Source organism: Triturus cristatus, chromosome 3_1 (genome assembly GCF_964204655.1).
Source record: "Triturus cristatus chromosome 3_1, aTriCri1.1, whole genome shotgun sequence".
NCBI lineage: Eukaryota > Metazoa > Chordata > Amphibia > Caudata > Salamandridae > Triturus > Triturus cristatus.
Window position 1 is genome coordinate 801,733,534 of NC_140583.1, and position 16,502 is coordinate 801,750,035.

Genomic DNA, 16,502 nt, shown 5'->3' on the forward strand with positions numbered 1-16,502 from the left:
ATTCGTGAAAAGTGGTCGCCAATCCTGCATTGCCTTTTTACGAATGGTCTCTAATTTTTTGAACTGACCTATGTACTATTAGTTCGGTTTGCAAAACCGCCATTCACAGGGGACTCACTGAACGACCCGCTGAATGAATATTAATTCGGCAATGAGAAAATTGACTAATTTAAGGTAAGTGTTGGCACTTTGAAAAAAGTCTGTTCTACAAATTTCTATAAATCTTGAGTGAAAAGCTTGTCCTGCAGAAATGTGATCATCGTTTGAGGAAACTGTTGGAAAGGCGTTCGCCGGAGGGGGGTTCGATACACGTCCTGCCCACCCCTTTGACCCACCTCTCCCAAGTAGGCCGAACCAGGCGCGCACACCCTGAGCTTACACTACGAACAGAGTGACACCACGCGTATTCTTTGTAGGACGATAGGTTATTTTATCGAAGGTTTCAAGGGATCTTTATGATCCAAGGCGTACGGAGTACATCAGCGGTACAAGAGACTACAAATCGGTGGTAGGGGAAGGGGGGTAGCGGGACAGTCTTTGAAGGTAGTGTCTCTGCAAAGTACCCTGCGGATAGCTCACAATCCTCGAGCTGGAGGGTGTTGTTTCTCTGGGCGATCTCTTGCCAATTCGTCCTCGAGGGGAGAGCCGCGAGTCACTCAGCAGGCACAGGTAGTCGGAGTTCGGGAGCCGCGATCTTGTCAGCAGGGCTCAGGTGGTTCGAGAGTCGGGGGCCGCGAGTCACTCAGCAGGCCCAGGTGGTTCGGAGGTCGGGAGCCGCGATCTCGTCAGCAGGGCTCAGATGGTTCAATGGCTGGGGGCCGCGAGTCACTCAGCAGGCCCAGGTGGTTCGGTATTCAGGAGCCGCGACAACGTCAGCAGGCTTCGATGGTTCCAGGTCTTCTCTGCCATTCGTTCCTCCGGCACCCCTTGTTATACTCCCCCTGCCCTTTGAAGTCCGGAGTACTCGCAGAGGGGGGCCTTGGGTGACTGAGGGGGTTCGGCGGGATTTCCTGCCGCTCGTTTCTTTGGTCTTTTCAGGTGGGTCTGGGAGGGACCCCAGACGCTCGGCAGGCGAGGCGCCTGCTCCCCAGGGGCCTGGTGGCCGATCGAGTCCTCCCGGGGGAAGGCGACCCGAGGTGTGACTGGGCTGGCGCCTCTGGGTCTGGCTCGGGGGTTCCCGCTCCCTCGGGCGGACATGCGTGGTAGGGTGTCGAGTCTGTCGAGGGCTCTGGCCGGCCCTCGGGTCTGTGTGGCTGGGGCGGCCGGAGTCGGAGATGTCGTGTCTTGAGGGTGGTTGCAGGTTGGCTGGATGATCGGGAGGGCATACGCCGTGAGGCCGGTCTCACAGAAACCTTGGGACATGATCCCTCCCTCCTGCAGCGACTACTCCAAGGACTTCCTACGAATACAGATCTGAAGACCTCAGATCCTGCTTCAGTCTCCAACAGAAACTGCTACTTTCTTACCGAGATGTAGTGATCTGCAAGTTAGAGTTCAAATATGGGGACGACTCTGGTGTGGGTAAATTGAATACCATTAAATCTGATAATAGGACTCCATGATCTTTACAACATTTAGTAGCATCAGCAGAGTGGTGTGAATAGCTGCATAAAAGTGAACTAATTAATAGCATGAGCAGCCTTTGCTGAGCCACTGAACTTGGATATGATAATTATCACATTTGATAAAATCCTACCACGTGATGTTTAGAATCTGATTTTTTAACCTATCCTAGGTTTTGGCCTGTAAATGAAGCATATCGCACCAAATTCTGCCTGGCCCGGTCTTTTCTGGATGTTTTTCACTATTTAAATTCTGTCAGGTGTGACCTGAAAAAATTTAAAGAGGGGTGTGGACTTTAGCACACCTGTTAATAAACAAGAGCGGCTTATTCATTGCACATCCGCAACCTATCCGTATCTCACATGTCGGTCCAGCCCTTCCATCCACACATAGATCTATGTTCATGCTCAGTAAACTCCTATCCTAAATATACATTTTGTGTCCTGGAACAACAATTATAATGAGCGGCTACAGTTACGAGGGTTCATTCAGCAGTGAAAGCATTTAATCCCAGGGGACTCCACCATCCAGCCCTGGTACGGTCTCCTCTTCACCAGTCATAGGATTCCAGCTGTCTCTCGGCCTAGATGAAGGAGGTAGAAGTTCATCATAGAATTCAAGTTGCCCAGTGCAATATACAAGGGAATATTGCACTATTCAACTGTTTCTATTTCAAATGTCCACAACACATGGAGAAAACTCCCCGCACATTGAGGAAATTCATATGCTCTACAGAAGCAAATCTTCACTTGAGCGGTTGCTATGAAAAAGCAAAAAAGAAGGCATCACATTTGCATTTACCACTGCGGTGGATGCACTTTCGGCACAGAAATTCTGTTGAGCAGGTGGGATCTCCTGATAGGACGTGTAGTCCTCCATTGGGGTGGAATTGAGGACCACCACCAAACAAGCGGACTAAGTGGCGCCTGCCAGGCTCCGAATGTGTGCTTTCAATGTGCTTGTTGGCTGGGGATTCTGTGGTTCATGGTGATGTGGGTGTGTAACATGGAATGGAGTTGGTTTGCAATCACAGACGAGGATGCTGCCCAGCACATTCATTGGTTCGAGCCCCACAAACCCCTGTAGTAGACCAGCTGAAATAATTATTTATTTTGAATCATTGAAATAATATTTGTATGGGAGTCGATTCACCAAAATGCAAGGGGTATAGAAAGTGGCATCACATACCCTTTGACCTTAATGACAACACAGAAAGTTACATCAAATGACCATTGATCAGGATTTTTATTATCAAGAAGGCATGTCACATGACCCTAACATCACAACAATTGACATTGCTAAAGTTCCATAATAACTGCATAATTTGTATAGCAGCATAGAACAGAAAAGTATCTATTTTAGATAGCACCACTGACTTGATCTTTGAAAGTTAAGGGGCATAATACTTGTCTTGAATTGTAGTGAGTGAGCAAAGCGAATAAGCCAGACCTCTTAAAGGTGATTTCTCCCTGCAAGCAAAATTTGAAGAGACTACGATGAAACACACATTTTAAGGCAAAAGGTTTACATACATTTGCTACAATGCCATAAGCACTGAAGGGCACTCATTACATATTCAAATCCTTTTAAGGTGTGCCAAGCCAATAAAACCTGACGTTTCATAGGAGTTGATCTCATGTTTTTCAAAATGTTGTTTTGGTGCTCCCATATGGCAAAAATTATCTCCATTGTGCCGGGGCCAGCATTTTGTCATGAGTGCTATCATATTCCATGGGTGCCCCTTTACTTCAAAAATTGCATAAAATATGCCAGTGCTAAAATTTTCCACTTTATGCAATAAGTGACCCTTAATTTAAAAAAATACTTAAATATGTCAGAGCCAGCATTTTATCATGGTTACCACTCTCCCATTGGCAGGTTGTCCACCTTTATGCCAAGGATGATCTCCATTCTGCTAGTACCAGCATTCTGCCACTGGTGTCCACATGCCAAGAACTTCTTAAAGTATGCCAGTATTTTTCCATGGGTGCCCTCTATGCCATGAACTACTTCTAGAATGCTACTATCAGTATTTTACAATTGGTGCCCTTCATGTCAAGAATTACCCCCAGTGGGCCACTGCCAGTATTTTCTCTCAGGTGTCTTTCATGCTAAGGACTGCTACAAGTATGCCAGCAACAATATTTTTAGCCCTGGGTATCTCTACAAGACAGTAATTACCTTCAGCATGCCGCGGCCAATGACAAACTCGTAAGCATCACATCACATTCTCCCTCACACTTACACTCACTCATTAATTGTCTTTCACACCCTCTTACAGCCCTTTACACTCATACTTATTCATTCTCACTCACTTACAATCACTCAATCTCACTAATTCTCACTCAATCTTACTTACTGACACTCGGGCAATGTTTACTAAAGGTTTGCTCCGGTTTGCATTACTCTTGTAACGCAAATCCAGCACAAAGTATTTGGGTGGGTTTAATTATCAACGCAAATCCTTATTTGCATTAGATAGTATCCCAAAGTAATGAAAAGTTGAGCTATGCGCTGCTTTGTGTAATTTTTGCGTCAAGAGGGCATTCCATGGGTGGTGCATGGGTGTTCTCCTGTAACCACCAATGAGTTTTTGCAGCAAATCCCTATCTACAAACATTGCCAACATTAACTTGTGCCCAAATCTTATGCCTCTTGGAAGGAGGCATAATGAGAAGACATTTTTTTCATTTTTCCTCATTTTATTCCAACTTTGTATGTGTGCTGCATTGTAAAGCACTCATACAAAGTGGTAAAAGCCTTAAAGTATAGCTCTTTACTGTAAGGGAATCCTTCCAGTAAAAAACCTAGGGTTCTGAGAATTATACATCCTTGCACTATGGCACAAGGGTAAACGCATTGAGAAATTCTTGCCAAAAGTGTGCCAGCGCATAGGGGAGAGAACAAATTTCTACATCTTGGTAGATATGGTACAGTTTACTCTCTCCCTTGACGCAAAGCAGTGCAGCTCTTTGATGCAGCATTGCCTTACATCAAAGAATAGTAAATCTTGGCACCAATCTCACTCACTACCTGTCACTCACTTTCACCTATATACACATGCTTACACATGCAGACACTCTGGCTCACACTTACACACACATACTCTCACTTACTCTCTTGCAAGCATGCACACAACACACATTTAAAACCATTATTACTTACCACCGCTACAATAAAAGTGTGTTCCATTATTTATTACACTAGTAGTGAATAATAGAACATTATTCCCTAGTAGTGTAATGAAAAACGGGCAGAAAATAAAGAATGCAGAGCCACCCCTGTGTTCTTGGCACTGATTTTGCCACCTTTAATGCCAGGGGTCACAAAGGCAGTGTTAAGGGTCACAAAAAGCAAGACAGGGGTCGCAGCTGCAACCCATGGCAACCCCTAAATGACCTCCATGAATGTTTGGTTCTTATAAGTCAAGATATTTCGTGGTCACTTAGCAATCACTCGAATCTGCCCTTCGAGATTCATTTGGTCCAGCAAATTAAGTGCAGAAATTGAGTTTTGGCTAACTCACTAGCTATTTCATAATCTTTTTACACATCTAAATTTCAGCACGTGAAACAGCTGTGAATTATGTATGTTCTTTCTTACATCACTTTTAGGTTGAGCCTGGCCAGCATAATCAAAGCATGCTGTATTGAGGTAGGGGCTTGAAGCTCCGCCCACTCTCCGCCCATATTTTTCATTGGCTTGTGTCATTGTCCACTGTAAAGTGTCACTGTTCATTGGTCAAAAGGCTTAGTAGTCCCTCCTTAGAACTGCCTTGTCTCATTTTGTAACCTCCCATGGCGACACCCCCCGTTACGTGTGTTGTTTTTTGAAAGCCTCCGAGCACTATTTTCTCAAATAACTTTATCTTGCCTGCTACTGCAGGCAGGACACGCTCTCTCTCCTAATGCTTTTAAAAAAAAATTACAGCACGCATTTGCGAGAGTTTATGCCATTGGCATTGAAAATGACAATGCCTTTTATTTCTCTGTTTTAGAAACAACACAGAAATAAAAGGCATTATCCTAAACAGAGCAGATGTTACAGTACTTATAAAGTGGTATCCCTGATAAAGACTGGCTGGTACCCTCGGCTGGTCACCGGCAGCCAATCAGCAGTTCATCTGCCTTCAGGAAGGCTGGAGAACCCCAAGTTTGGTAGTGTGGAATAACAGTTGATTGATCTATAGTAGTTCTCTCACCCTGCCAAACTCTAAATGAACCCCATCCCCATGTCTTTACCCTTACTTCAACCCCCACTGGTGTCCTTGGATTCCGCACACCAGGTTTAGGAGTGTGGGGCCAGATTTATAATGTCATTTTCAGATTGCAAACCCTGTGATTCACAAAATGTATGTATTAAACCCATCGTGTGACTCGGAAAAGCACTTGCGACTTGCAAAATGGACTTAGCAATCCAAGAGAGAATAGCAGCTAAGTAGGGGTGTGAAGGGGCCACACCCTCCTAATTGCAATTCAGTATGGTGTGCATTATTAGTTTGACACGGCAACAGTGGTTGCAAATCATTCATCAGTTACCACCAACTCAAAGAAGGTAGTACCTTATTTGCAAAGAGGAAGGCAGCTCTCGTTCATGTTTTTCCCAAGCAAGAACCTTTTTTAAAAAAAAAGAAGCACCAGTTTGTTTAAGAATGCAAACATAGGAATGGCATCTGTGTTTCCTTGCAGGCCACCATCCCTCCATTTGTATCCAATTACAAGGAGCAGTCTGTCTAGTTAATATTCATTATGTGGGTCATTCTGCGACCCTCTGCACCTGGACATTTTCCAGTGCGACCTATTAGTACATAGGTTGCATCACAAAGTTAAAGATTGGTCGCAAAAAGTCTGTGGGCAACCTGTGAGTGCATTTTGCGACCAATGTTTTGGTTCATCTGGCCATAAGGCTTCAGACTTTAGATCCAATATATTAGCCTCTATAGATCACATCTCCTCTCACATGGCATGACTGGCCCGATTCCTGGTTTTGAAATGATCTGTTGCGTCATGGTGAGTGGTGGATCGCTGTTGGACTTCATCCATTTCCCTTTGCATTTTCCTAGAATCCAATTACGGTGGCAAGATTCCAATCGTCTGCTTTGCTCAAGGAGGCGGGAAAGAGACGCTCAAGGTCAGTAGGATACCCCTCCCACTTGTAAGTCAATCACTCATGCTTTGAAGAGGCTTTTAAACACCCAACACTGCACAAGGGACACAGACGGGGAAACTGGGTGGATTAGCGGGTTCAAATAACAAAGAATCGTCCACATCACAATGATTAGGGAGCTAGGTGCTGTCCTCTGACCACGTCCCTCCTGTGAGCAAGTTCTATGCGGGAAGCAACATCCACCTGCATTCTCATGTTGTATGTACCAGGGGAGAAGCTAAAGTGGCACCAGACCCGGGCTCCCCATCCCCTCCCCCACCGCTGATTGCTACTATATTGTTCTACCCAGCCTACAGTGGCGACTGGTATTGAATGTGGGGGTGGGGTGCAGGGGGAGTTCAAAAACAAATCTGACAGCAGCATCGTGATTGGCTTAGGGTAGCCTGTGTGCTTCCTGACTCTGGACTGGAAGAGAAGCGGACGAGAGTCCAAAGGTAAGGCCACTGACTCTCGTCCACTTCTCTTACAATTCAGAGTCAGGAAGCACACAGGCTACCCTAAGCCAATCACGACGCTGCTGTCACAATGACAGCAGCGTCGTGATTGGTCTGAGCGCCGAGGCACTCAGAAAGGCAGTGGCAGCCTGTCCATGCTCTCCACCCAGGCTGTGCATTACAGACCGGTGGAGAACATGCTAAGTGAGCATGACTGTTTGGCCGGCCCAAGATGGCCAGCCAAACCGTCATGCGCACCTAACTATTTGGCCGGCCCAAGATGGCCAGCCAAACCGTCATGCGCACCTAAGTGCACATATTTCCTCCTCCCCCTGCTGGCTGTGACGAAAGCCAAGCCCCACCCCAAATCCTGCTGCAGCACGGAAAAATAAAACGATAACAACATTGTTATCATTTTATTTTTCCTTCTTTGCACTGCTGATAAGCAGTGGGGCGACGCTCCTCGACCTTAGTGGAGGAGCTGCCACTGCCCAGTGAGCATCAGGGGTCCTATTTGCCTTACATGCACTTGGGCTCACGGAACGCCACTGTGCTGGATATTTTGTGTTAGTGCAAGAGAATGCAGAAGTATTTGTTGTTTCATCTTTGTAAGGCATGCTTGCTCTGATCTTGCCATCGCAGCAGATGTTCTGCTTGCATGAGTGGAGCTTGTACTGCTGCTCTTCATGCTGTATCTGTTTTGTGTGCACAAAATACACTTGCTCTTCTGCTTTCGAAGCTTTATTTGGTTTGTGTGTGAGGGATTCTTGGACTGCTCTTGCCTGTGCTGTATCCCACCTGTTTTGCACTGCTGCATCTTGTGATGTGTTGTATTTGTGAATCTCATCCATATTCTGTCTGTGCTGTGCATGTGCTCTGCATGAAGGAGAGGCTTAAACAGTTGCTGCATGTTCTTTACTTACGTACAAAGAAGAGTGACATAATGAGTCTGCCAGCAGGAACGCAAGAAAATAATAAAGGTGCAAACAGGAGGGGAGTTGGGTGCAACCTGGAATGAGTGAGAAAGCCCTCCAACATGCACAATTACAGGCAAAGACTAATTGAGAACTGTAGGAGAGTGGCATCAACTGCATACTTGCCCCCAACTTTTTACTGATGTTTTGACTGTTTTCTGACTCTAGCCAGGTTGTGGCCCTGCTATCCAGGACCCCAGCCTTCCTCGCTAAACTGATGTGAGTACCCTAGATACATCCCAATTGGATACTGAGGACAACCTATCAGCCCCTTGTAGATGGTCCCTAAGGTACCCAGGGCATGGGTCCCTCAGAGGCCTACCAGGGGCTGCAGCACTTATTGTGCCACCCCTGGGACAGCCATACAAACTGACACCACCAGACCACTACTGTAGTCTGGGTAAGGTGGTGCTTGCACCCCTTACAGGGATATAGGTATCCTGTATCCCACTTAATACAACACATATATCCTCATAGGTCACCCCTAAGGCAGGCATTGCTCATCCTACAAGGCAGGGTGCTGAGATATGTGTGAGGGGGAACCCCTACCTGAGTAGGGCCCCTCTGCAACCTTCGTAAAACTACTGCTGGGTTGTTTGTAGTGCAGCCATACCATATACTCTTAACCGCATTATAAGTAATCGCGATAGCGTGATAACTTGAGAGTGGCTGCACAGTACCATGTTGTGTTTGGTGTCAAACATGTAGGAATCATACCCCCAATCCAACCATGGGAGTGAGGGCATGATTCCCCCTTGCTACAGGGGCGATATGGTAAAAGCGGCAGATTTTAGACACCAATTTAAAAGTGCACACGTAGTACAAAATGGATGCTACCCGCCACCCACACGACTCTGGCTGCCTGTTGCTGGGCAGAACTCCAGCCACGGCAGATGGACAATAGGGATCTTGTTGCAGGGAGGTGCTCCCACCTCCCCAGACAGACTATGTGGATTGGAACTGGGTGGGTGCACCATAGGATGTCTTTCAGACTTGCACGTAGGCTTCTCCAGTGCCTACTTCTGCATACACCGCCTCAAACCGGTTCAGGGGCATCCTGTCCGCTGCCCAGGTGGGAAATCACACAAAGGGGAGAGGGTGTAGCTACCATTTCCCGCCTGAACTCTCATTGGTGGGCTCTGATCTGGACACTCCCCTGATCCTTGGATAAAGGTGAATACGGGGTCCCCAGAGCCTCAGATTATTCTTGGACTTTACAGACTTGAACTTCGACTTGCTGCCGCACAGCTGAATGAAGAAATCTCCCTTGGGGTAAAGGAGTTACCCCCCTGCTTGGCAGGCACCTGAAACACTGCAAGTGACGTGGTTGGAACTTCGCTGCTCCTATGGACATCGACGAATCCTACCTACATTGAGGTGGGTTTCCAAGCATCCCAGAGGCCAGTTAGTGTGCACAGCAAAGCTCAGCACCATGGACCCCGTGGGTGCCAAGATCCCCAATACCCCAGGACACCAGCCACCTCTTGCACAGCACACAAACCCGACAAGTGGGGAAGTTGTGCTTTGGCCCATTATGGAGCCAACCTCTCAGCATCATCTGTGCCAAAGATCGACACCCTAGCCCGCTCTGGTGACCCGTGGGCGCATCTTTATGCACACCAAATTGCTGCCTCCAGCTGTCCCTTGTCTCTCGACTGGTGGGCCCTGGCAGAGGTCAATCTTCACTTCCAAGAGTTCCTCTGGTTGCTCCAGGCCTGTTCTTCAGTCTCCTTGCTGGAGACCTTGCTCAGACCTTGTGGGTCTGCACCAGTAGCTGTTTTTTGATTTTTGCGTGGGTTGCGGTTGCCAAGGCTTAGTGGATCCAATCCGGACACTAATACCGCAGCAACCCTCATCCTTTGTGGGACAGTTGCCCTCCAGAAGCTGGCCTTCCTTGAAGCCTCCTGGACCCCGTGGCTGATGATCCAAGCTACCCATCTTCCACCTGGAAGCACCCGACATTGAATGGCTCTTTCTCCTGAGCCCCCTGGTCACTGTGCCGTGACCCAGACTCTGTCCCCTCTGCTTTCAGGTCCTTCTCTTCAAGATCTACATCTTCAATCTTCACGACATCGACGACGCTTCTTGCTAGCAGCAGTTCTTCACGTTTTGCCATTGCAAATCAGCCCGCGACCCGACATCGAAAACGACCTATGCACCCGGCTTCCCTGGGGCAGGTAACAGTGGTACCTCGGTACTCTCGTGGGTGTGGGCCCTTCAAAAGCTTAACTCTAAACTCTTGAACTTGAACTCCTGCTAGAAGTGTTTTTAATCTTGTAAAATTCAACCGCGACATTCTCCATAGGCTTTAATAGAGATCCCGACAGTAGCTTATACCACTGCACGCGTCTCCCGTGGGTCCCTTCCTCAGTACCTTGGGTGGTTTCACAAGGGGCCAGCGACCCTAATGCCCTAGGCATTGTCTGTAGAATTGTCGTGGTTCTTATATCATTTTTTTAATATATGGTTTGGTCCCCCCCTGGGGCCCTATGATTCCAGTGCTATTTATTGTAACTATCAATGCTTGTTTGAATTGTGTCTTTACCTCCAGCCTCATAAAGAGACTCGTGGGATTATTCTTAGAATAAATACATATATTTTATATATATACCTGTGTGGACTACTCTTTCATTTGTTTATTCAAGAGGTTATCTATGGTAAAACAATAAGCTTAACACTCCTTCAAGACTTAGCCTGAAGGCTGCTCTCCACAGCTACCACTAGGATAGCTTTCTTTAAAGGTTGTCTTTTAACCTATCACCATAAAAGTCAAATTGGACTGGTGCAAGGTGTCCCCTATAACTAGTGGACAGCATATGCCAGGCCAACTTCTCACAAGAACATTGTCCTTAGTACTGTTCTGTCTACGGTGATCCAGAAGAGGAACCTGGTCACCATCTTGCTTTCGTCTGATCTCTGTTCCCTACACAGGGAACCTCCTCCATCTTAGAATGGTTGGAGTGTGCATGACTTCTGTGAGAAGCTGGCCTGGTATATGATGTCCACTAATGTAAGTGGGCACCTTGCACCAGTCCAGACAAACCTTATGGTGATTTAAGCGGTCTTAGACAACCTTAGAAAGCTCTCTAAGTAGTAGCTGTGGAGAGAAGCTTCCAGAAGGAGTGTAAAGCAGCTTGTCTTACCAGAATGCAATCTTATAGTATAGATTAAGTGAAAAGAACCACACCAAGTATTTATAAAAATATGTATTTATTATATAATACTCTCTAGTACGTTCCAATATTTCCAACACGGAGATAAACACAATGCACACAATACTTAAGCAAAGAAACACAGTAAATAGCACGATATACTCAGGGGACCCCTGGGGGGGGGGGGGGGACAAAACCATATACTAAGAAAGTGGTATAAGAACCATGACTTGGATCAAGACAGAGTCGAGAGGACGTAGAAGTGCTGGGACCCCATGGAACTACCCAATGTGAGTGGATAGGGACCCCACCGACAGCGCATGCAGTGTGGAAACACGACCGCGTGCTCTGTGCAACTCTATGTGCAAGTTGCGGTTGGATTTTTAAAGATTAAGGACCCTTCCCAGTGGACCCTGAAGAAACCCTGTGAGAGACAGAGGGTTGGAGAGCCACCCCACCTGTGGATACCCTAGTACCCACGTTACCTACACCAGGGAAGCCGGGTGCATATATGTGAAGTGATTATGGAAATCGATGTCAAACCCTATGGAGGACTTCAGGAAAGTGCCACTGTGGATGAAGGGAGAAGTGTCTCCATGGATGGATTATTGATGAGAGGTGCCTTCAAGCAGAGGGGACAAAGTCTATGTCACTCAGGAGTGAATAGGAGACTTGGAAGATGAATGCCCTCCAATGTCAGGTGTTGCAGGATGGATGACGAGGACCTTCACTCTGCAGCTGTGAGGACCAGGCGATGCTGAGGAGGACCAGGAGCCATGGACAAGGTGTCCCACAAAGGATGTCAAGTGCTGAGGGGTTGGTGTCTGGCGGGAGCACCAACAAGCCGTGGCAAATACAACCAGCGCAGGAATCAAAGAAGGAGCAACGTCGGGACCAGCAAAGTCCAGGGGACTCACCAACAGCAGGGGAGTCAGTGCAGGCCCGAGCAATCAGGGGAGCCCAAAATAAATAAGTGTGACCCTCAAGTGGACCCACAGGCCGAAGGCACTAGAGTCGCGAGCGGACCTCAAGCAGCTCACAAAAAGATGCAGGCCACGATGCACACAATAGAGTGTGGCTGAAAATTCTGGTCACTGGAGGTGCTCGAAGTTGGGGCTACTTGGAGCCCGAAGATCATCTTGGAAAGAAGACAACAAGCCTTTGCAACTGCAAGTTAACACCGTGCACAGGGGTTCGGTTATTGCAACCCCCATGAAAGAAACTGACCTCAAACTAGGTGAGAGGACAGGGCAGGCCTCAGGAGCTGTGAAAAACCACCAACTGTGTTGCAGAGCCTTTGGAGTCTGGAGGAGCTCGGGTTCAGCAGACCGGTCAACTTAGTTGCGGTGCCTGTGGATGCAGGGCAGTGACTTCTTCACTCCAAGGGAGATTTCTTCTGGTGTCTTTAATGCTTCACAGGCCTTGGAAGGTTCCTGTATGATGCACAGGCACAGAAGATGCAGCAGACTGGAAGGTAGATGAAGTCAGGCCCAAACGAAGTCCAGCAAACTCCAGTGTCCAGACGGTAGAAGAGCAGTGGTGTCTGATATGAATATTATCCCACGACGCGCCTAGGGACCTACACCCAGGTAAGCCCTTAAGTATCCTAGGGAAAGGGTTGGGAAGATTCGGGGGACTCTCCCAGGGGATGGTCTGGACAGGGGGGAGGTTACACCCATGTCCTTTGTCCAGTTTCACGCCAGAGCGGGAGCCAACGGCTCCCAGAACTGGTTTGAACTGGTGTGAGACCGGCCTCGTGGCGTGGGCCCTCCCGACCAGCAAGTTACACAACAACCACGCCGAACCTCGTGGACACGGCCTTCCGGCTCCCGTGGACCAACATCCCGAGGGCCGACCAGATCCCCAACACGCATGCCTGGCCGAGGGAGAGCGAACCCCCCAACCCAGACCAGACCGAGAGGCGCCGACCCGGTCACACCTCTGGTCTCTTCCCCGAGGGAGGTTTCGATCGACCACCAAGCCCCCGGTGAGCGGGCGCCTCGCCTGCTGGGCGTCTGGAGTCCCTCCCGGACACACCTGAATAGATCAAAGGGCCGAGCGACGGGAAAACCCCGACACACCGCCCCCAGGCACCAGACCCCTCTCTGCGAGGACTCCGGACTTCAAAGAGGAGGGGAAGTATAACAAGGGGTGCTGAAGGGACGGGAGACAGAGAAGACCTGGACTGACGAGAGCCTGCGGACTTGGTCGCGGCTCGATCGCTCCCCGAACCGAAGAACGCTAACCGAACCATCTGAGCCCTGCTGACGCTGTCGCGGCTCCCCGAACTCTGAACCATCTGAGCCCTGCTGACGCTGTCGCGGCTCCCCGAACTCTGAACCGTCTGAGCCCTGCTGACGCTGTCGCGGCTCCCCGAACTCTGAACCATCTGAGCCCTGCTGACGCTGTCGCGGCTCCCCGAACTCTGAACCATCTGAGCCCTGCTGACGCCGTCGCGGCTCCCTGAACTAAGAACCTCCGGTGCCTGCTGAGTGACTCGCGGCCTGCTCCTCCAAGAGAATCGGCAGAGATCGCCGAGAGAAACAACATCCCCTCAGCTCGAGGATTGAGAGCTGGGCGCCGGATACCTCGCAGAGACACTGTTTGAAAGACTGTCCCGCTACCCCTTTACCCCTCATCACAAGATCGCTGCCGCTTGTGGCAATAATTCTGCACCTGCCTGCCGGATCATAAAGATCCCTGATAACCATCGATAAAAGTGTATTCTCTTACAACGAATTACTGTGTGGTGTCCCTCTATCCGAAGAAGAGAGTAAGCGCAGCGTGTGCGATCCTAGGTACGAGACCCTTCCAGGAAGGGCCTCCCTGTTCTTGCTCGGCCTAGCTCTGGGAAAGGTGGGCCTCAGGGTGGTCAGGAACACATTCCGCAGCCTCCCCGGGGAACGCCTTCCAACAACTGGACTATGCACGGGGACACCAAGTGTGCCCCTCATGCAGACTTTCTGGCACTGACAAGCACACCCACCCAGTTCCAATGCACTAAATCCTGTCTGGGAGGTAGTCACACCTCCCTGTGACAGGATGCCTATTGTTCCACCTGCCTCTGCTCGAGCTTGGCTCAGCAGCAGGAGGGCAGAATTGTGTCTCTCGTCGACAGCAACCATTTTGTGCTGTCCGGGTCTAGAAGGTTGGCACATAGAGCCAAACGGAGGGCTCTTCCAGTGCTAGGAATCATACCTCGGTGTGGGGGTGTGATTCCAGCATGTTTGTTACCAACCAATATAGGATTCGTTGCATCCGTTTTCGAGATGGTCATAACGTAATTACGCGGTGCCCCTCTACATAATATATGGCTGCCTCACTGACAACCCGGGAGAATGGACTCCATAGGCTGTAGGAGTGTCCTGCTCATGCAGGGGCACCCTCTCACTTAGAACCAAGCGTCCTGCCTTCAGGATTGCAAAGGCCTGCTATAGGGGTGACTTGTAGGTTTTAAGTGCAGTGACCCTTAAATATAGGAAACCTATATCTTAAGTAAGTGTTGCAAGCACCAACTTACACAGGCTGCAATGTCAAGCCTGTAGTTCCCTTTTGCATGGTCTCCCACAGGTGGCATAATGCATGCTTCAGCCCATGGGAGACTTCTAGGGTACCTATGCCCTGGGTACCTTAGTACCATATACTAGGTTCTGATTCAATCTGGGATTGTACCTAGGTACTAACACAACAATTTAGGGAGAAAGCGGATAGACTGGGGTCCTGATTAGCAGTATCCCAGTCAGACTAGTCAAAAACAGCTTAGCACCAGGCAAAAAGTGGGGGCAACCATGCAGAAGGATACTACCTTCCTACAACTTCCTAACCTCCATATCCTTGGTAGCCCAAGGTGCTATGTCACCCTTTGGTTTCTCTATATCTATTAGATCTGCAGTCCGCTGAGACATGCTCTTGAGTAAATTCTGACAACTTCCTCCTTTGTTCTAACAATGCCAAAGAATCCGTAGTCAGTTTGCTAGCCAGGCTTTTTAAGATCACCAGTGGCAGCCATTCGTGCTGCGTCTAATAAGTCCATGTCTTTGGACAAGAGTGTGGCCAATGGGAAGCCCACTAAATACCCCATGTCAGGATCTTATGACCCTAGATTTGAGGTGTATAGGTATTAAAGGTAGTTTGAGAAAGGTCAGCAGTGCTTCAAGCCAGCCTGAAATCAACAGAGATCAGCTCCCCGTCCATCTGCTCTTTTTGTCCCTCTTCCACAGCCACGATGGATGCTGGGAATCATTTATCTAACAGGCCATTTGTAACACACAGCACATAATATTGCTTTGAATAACTAATACTGATTTAGCTTGGGGGGCTGGCAGAGAAGGTGTGATTCGATGTTCAATTGGCACACTAGTGGCTTTGAAAGGCAACATTTAGACCTTAGCATTATTATGACCCTATAATATCTGGGGCTGACTAACTGTGAATCGCAAAATATCTTTTAAATATATAATGTAAACTAATTATGATGTGTTGATCAGTGTCTAGTTATATGAACAACTGCCCTTCCCTTAGAATAACACTTGGAAGGTGACTATCAGTCAAATTCTCTTTAAGATGCTGGCTTATGAACCGCGTATAACTGAAACACTACATTGGTGGAACATTTTCTAAACATCTCAAGAGCATTTGTTGGAGTTCCAGTTATTTTAATAATCTTCTACTATGTTTTTTTACGGTGTTTAAATATATATTAGAATGCGTGTAAATTATGTGAGCAAGTTTGAATGTGGCCCCTTTTGCAGCTTGGTAGGGCTTTACAGGGAAGCTTATATTATTAACTTATACTGTCTCAGTATCCACTAGAAAGAATATCAATGCATCATTCGATTGTGAGCAGTCACAACCGGATTTGCAACGTCACTTTTAGCAACTTTCTGGTGGCGATATGCCCTTCTCCATATGTACAAAGCGTTGTTAAGCCCTTTTTTTGTGGCTTAATACTGCCTTGTAAATCAGGCCCTTTTACATGCTTCACTTAGCGTGAAAGGGGCATGCAATGGGTTTTGCTGTGTGCGTTCCACCACAACACCCAGTGCTTTTGATGCTGCCCCAGATTTACATGGAGGTGTAAATATGAGGCAGCTGCAAAAACTGCCATGTAAGAGCAGCCGTTATAATGGCTAAACGAGGAGAAAAAGTTTTATTTCTCTTCTTTTTTGCTCTTTCTATGTGTGCTGCATTCTGCAGCACACATAGAAAGAGCA

The 16,502-nt window shown here is 48.1% G+C and overlaps 1 protein-coding gene across 1 annotated transcript in view; it reads left to right on the forward strand.

Annotated features, from left to right (window-relative positions):
* The first annotated feature begins 6,647 nt into the window (after positions 1 to 6,647).
* Positions 6,648 to 16,502, forward strand: part of TRPM8 (transient receptor potential cation channel subfamily M member 8) — a 161,349-nt gene continuing 151,494 nt past the window's right edge. The window contains exon 1 of the mRNA XM_085646403.1: positions 6,648 to 6,693. The gene's annotated coding sequence lies outside the window, so the exon portion shown is untranslated. The remainder of the gene's footprint in view (positions 6,694 to 16,502) is intronic.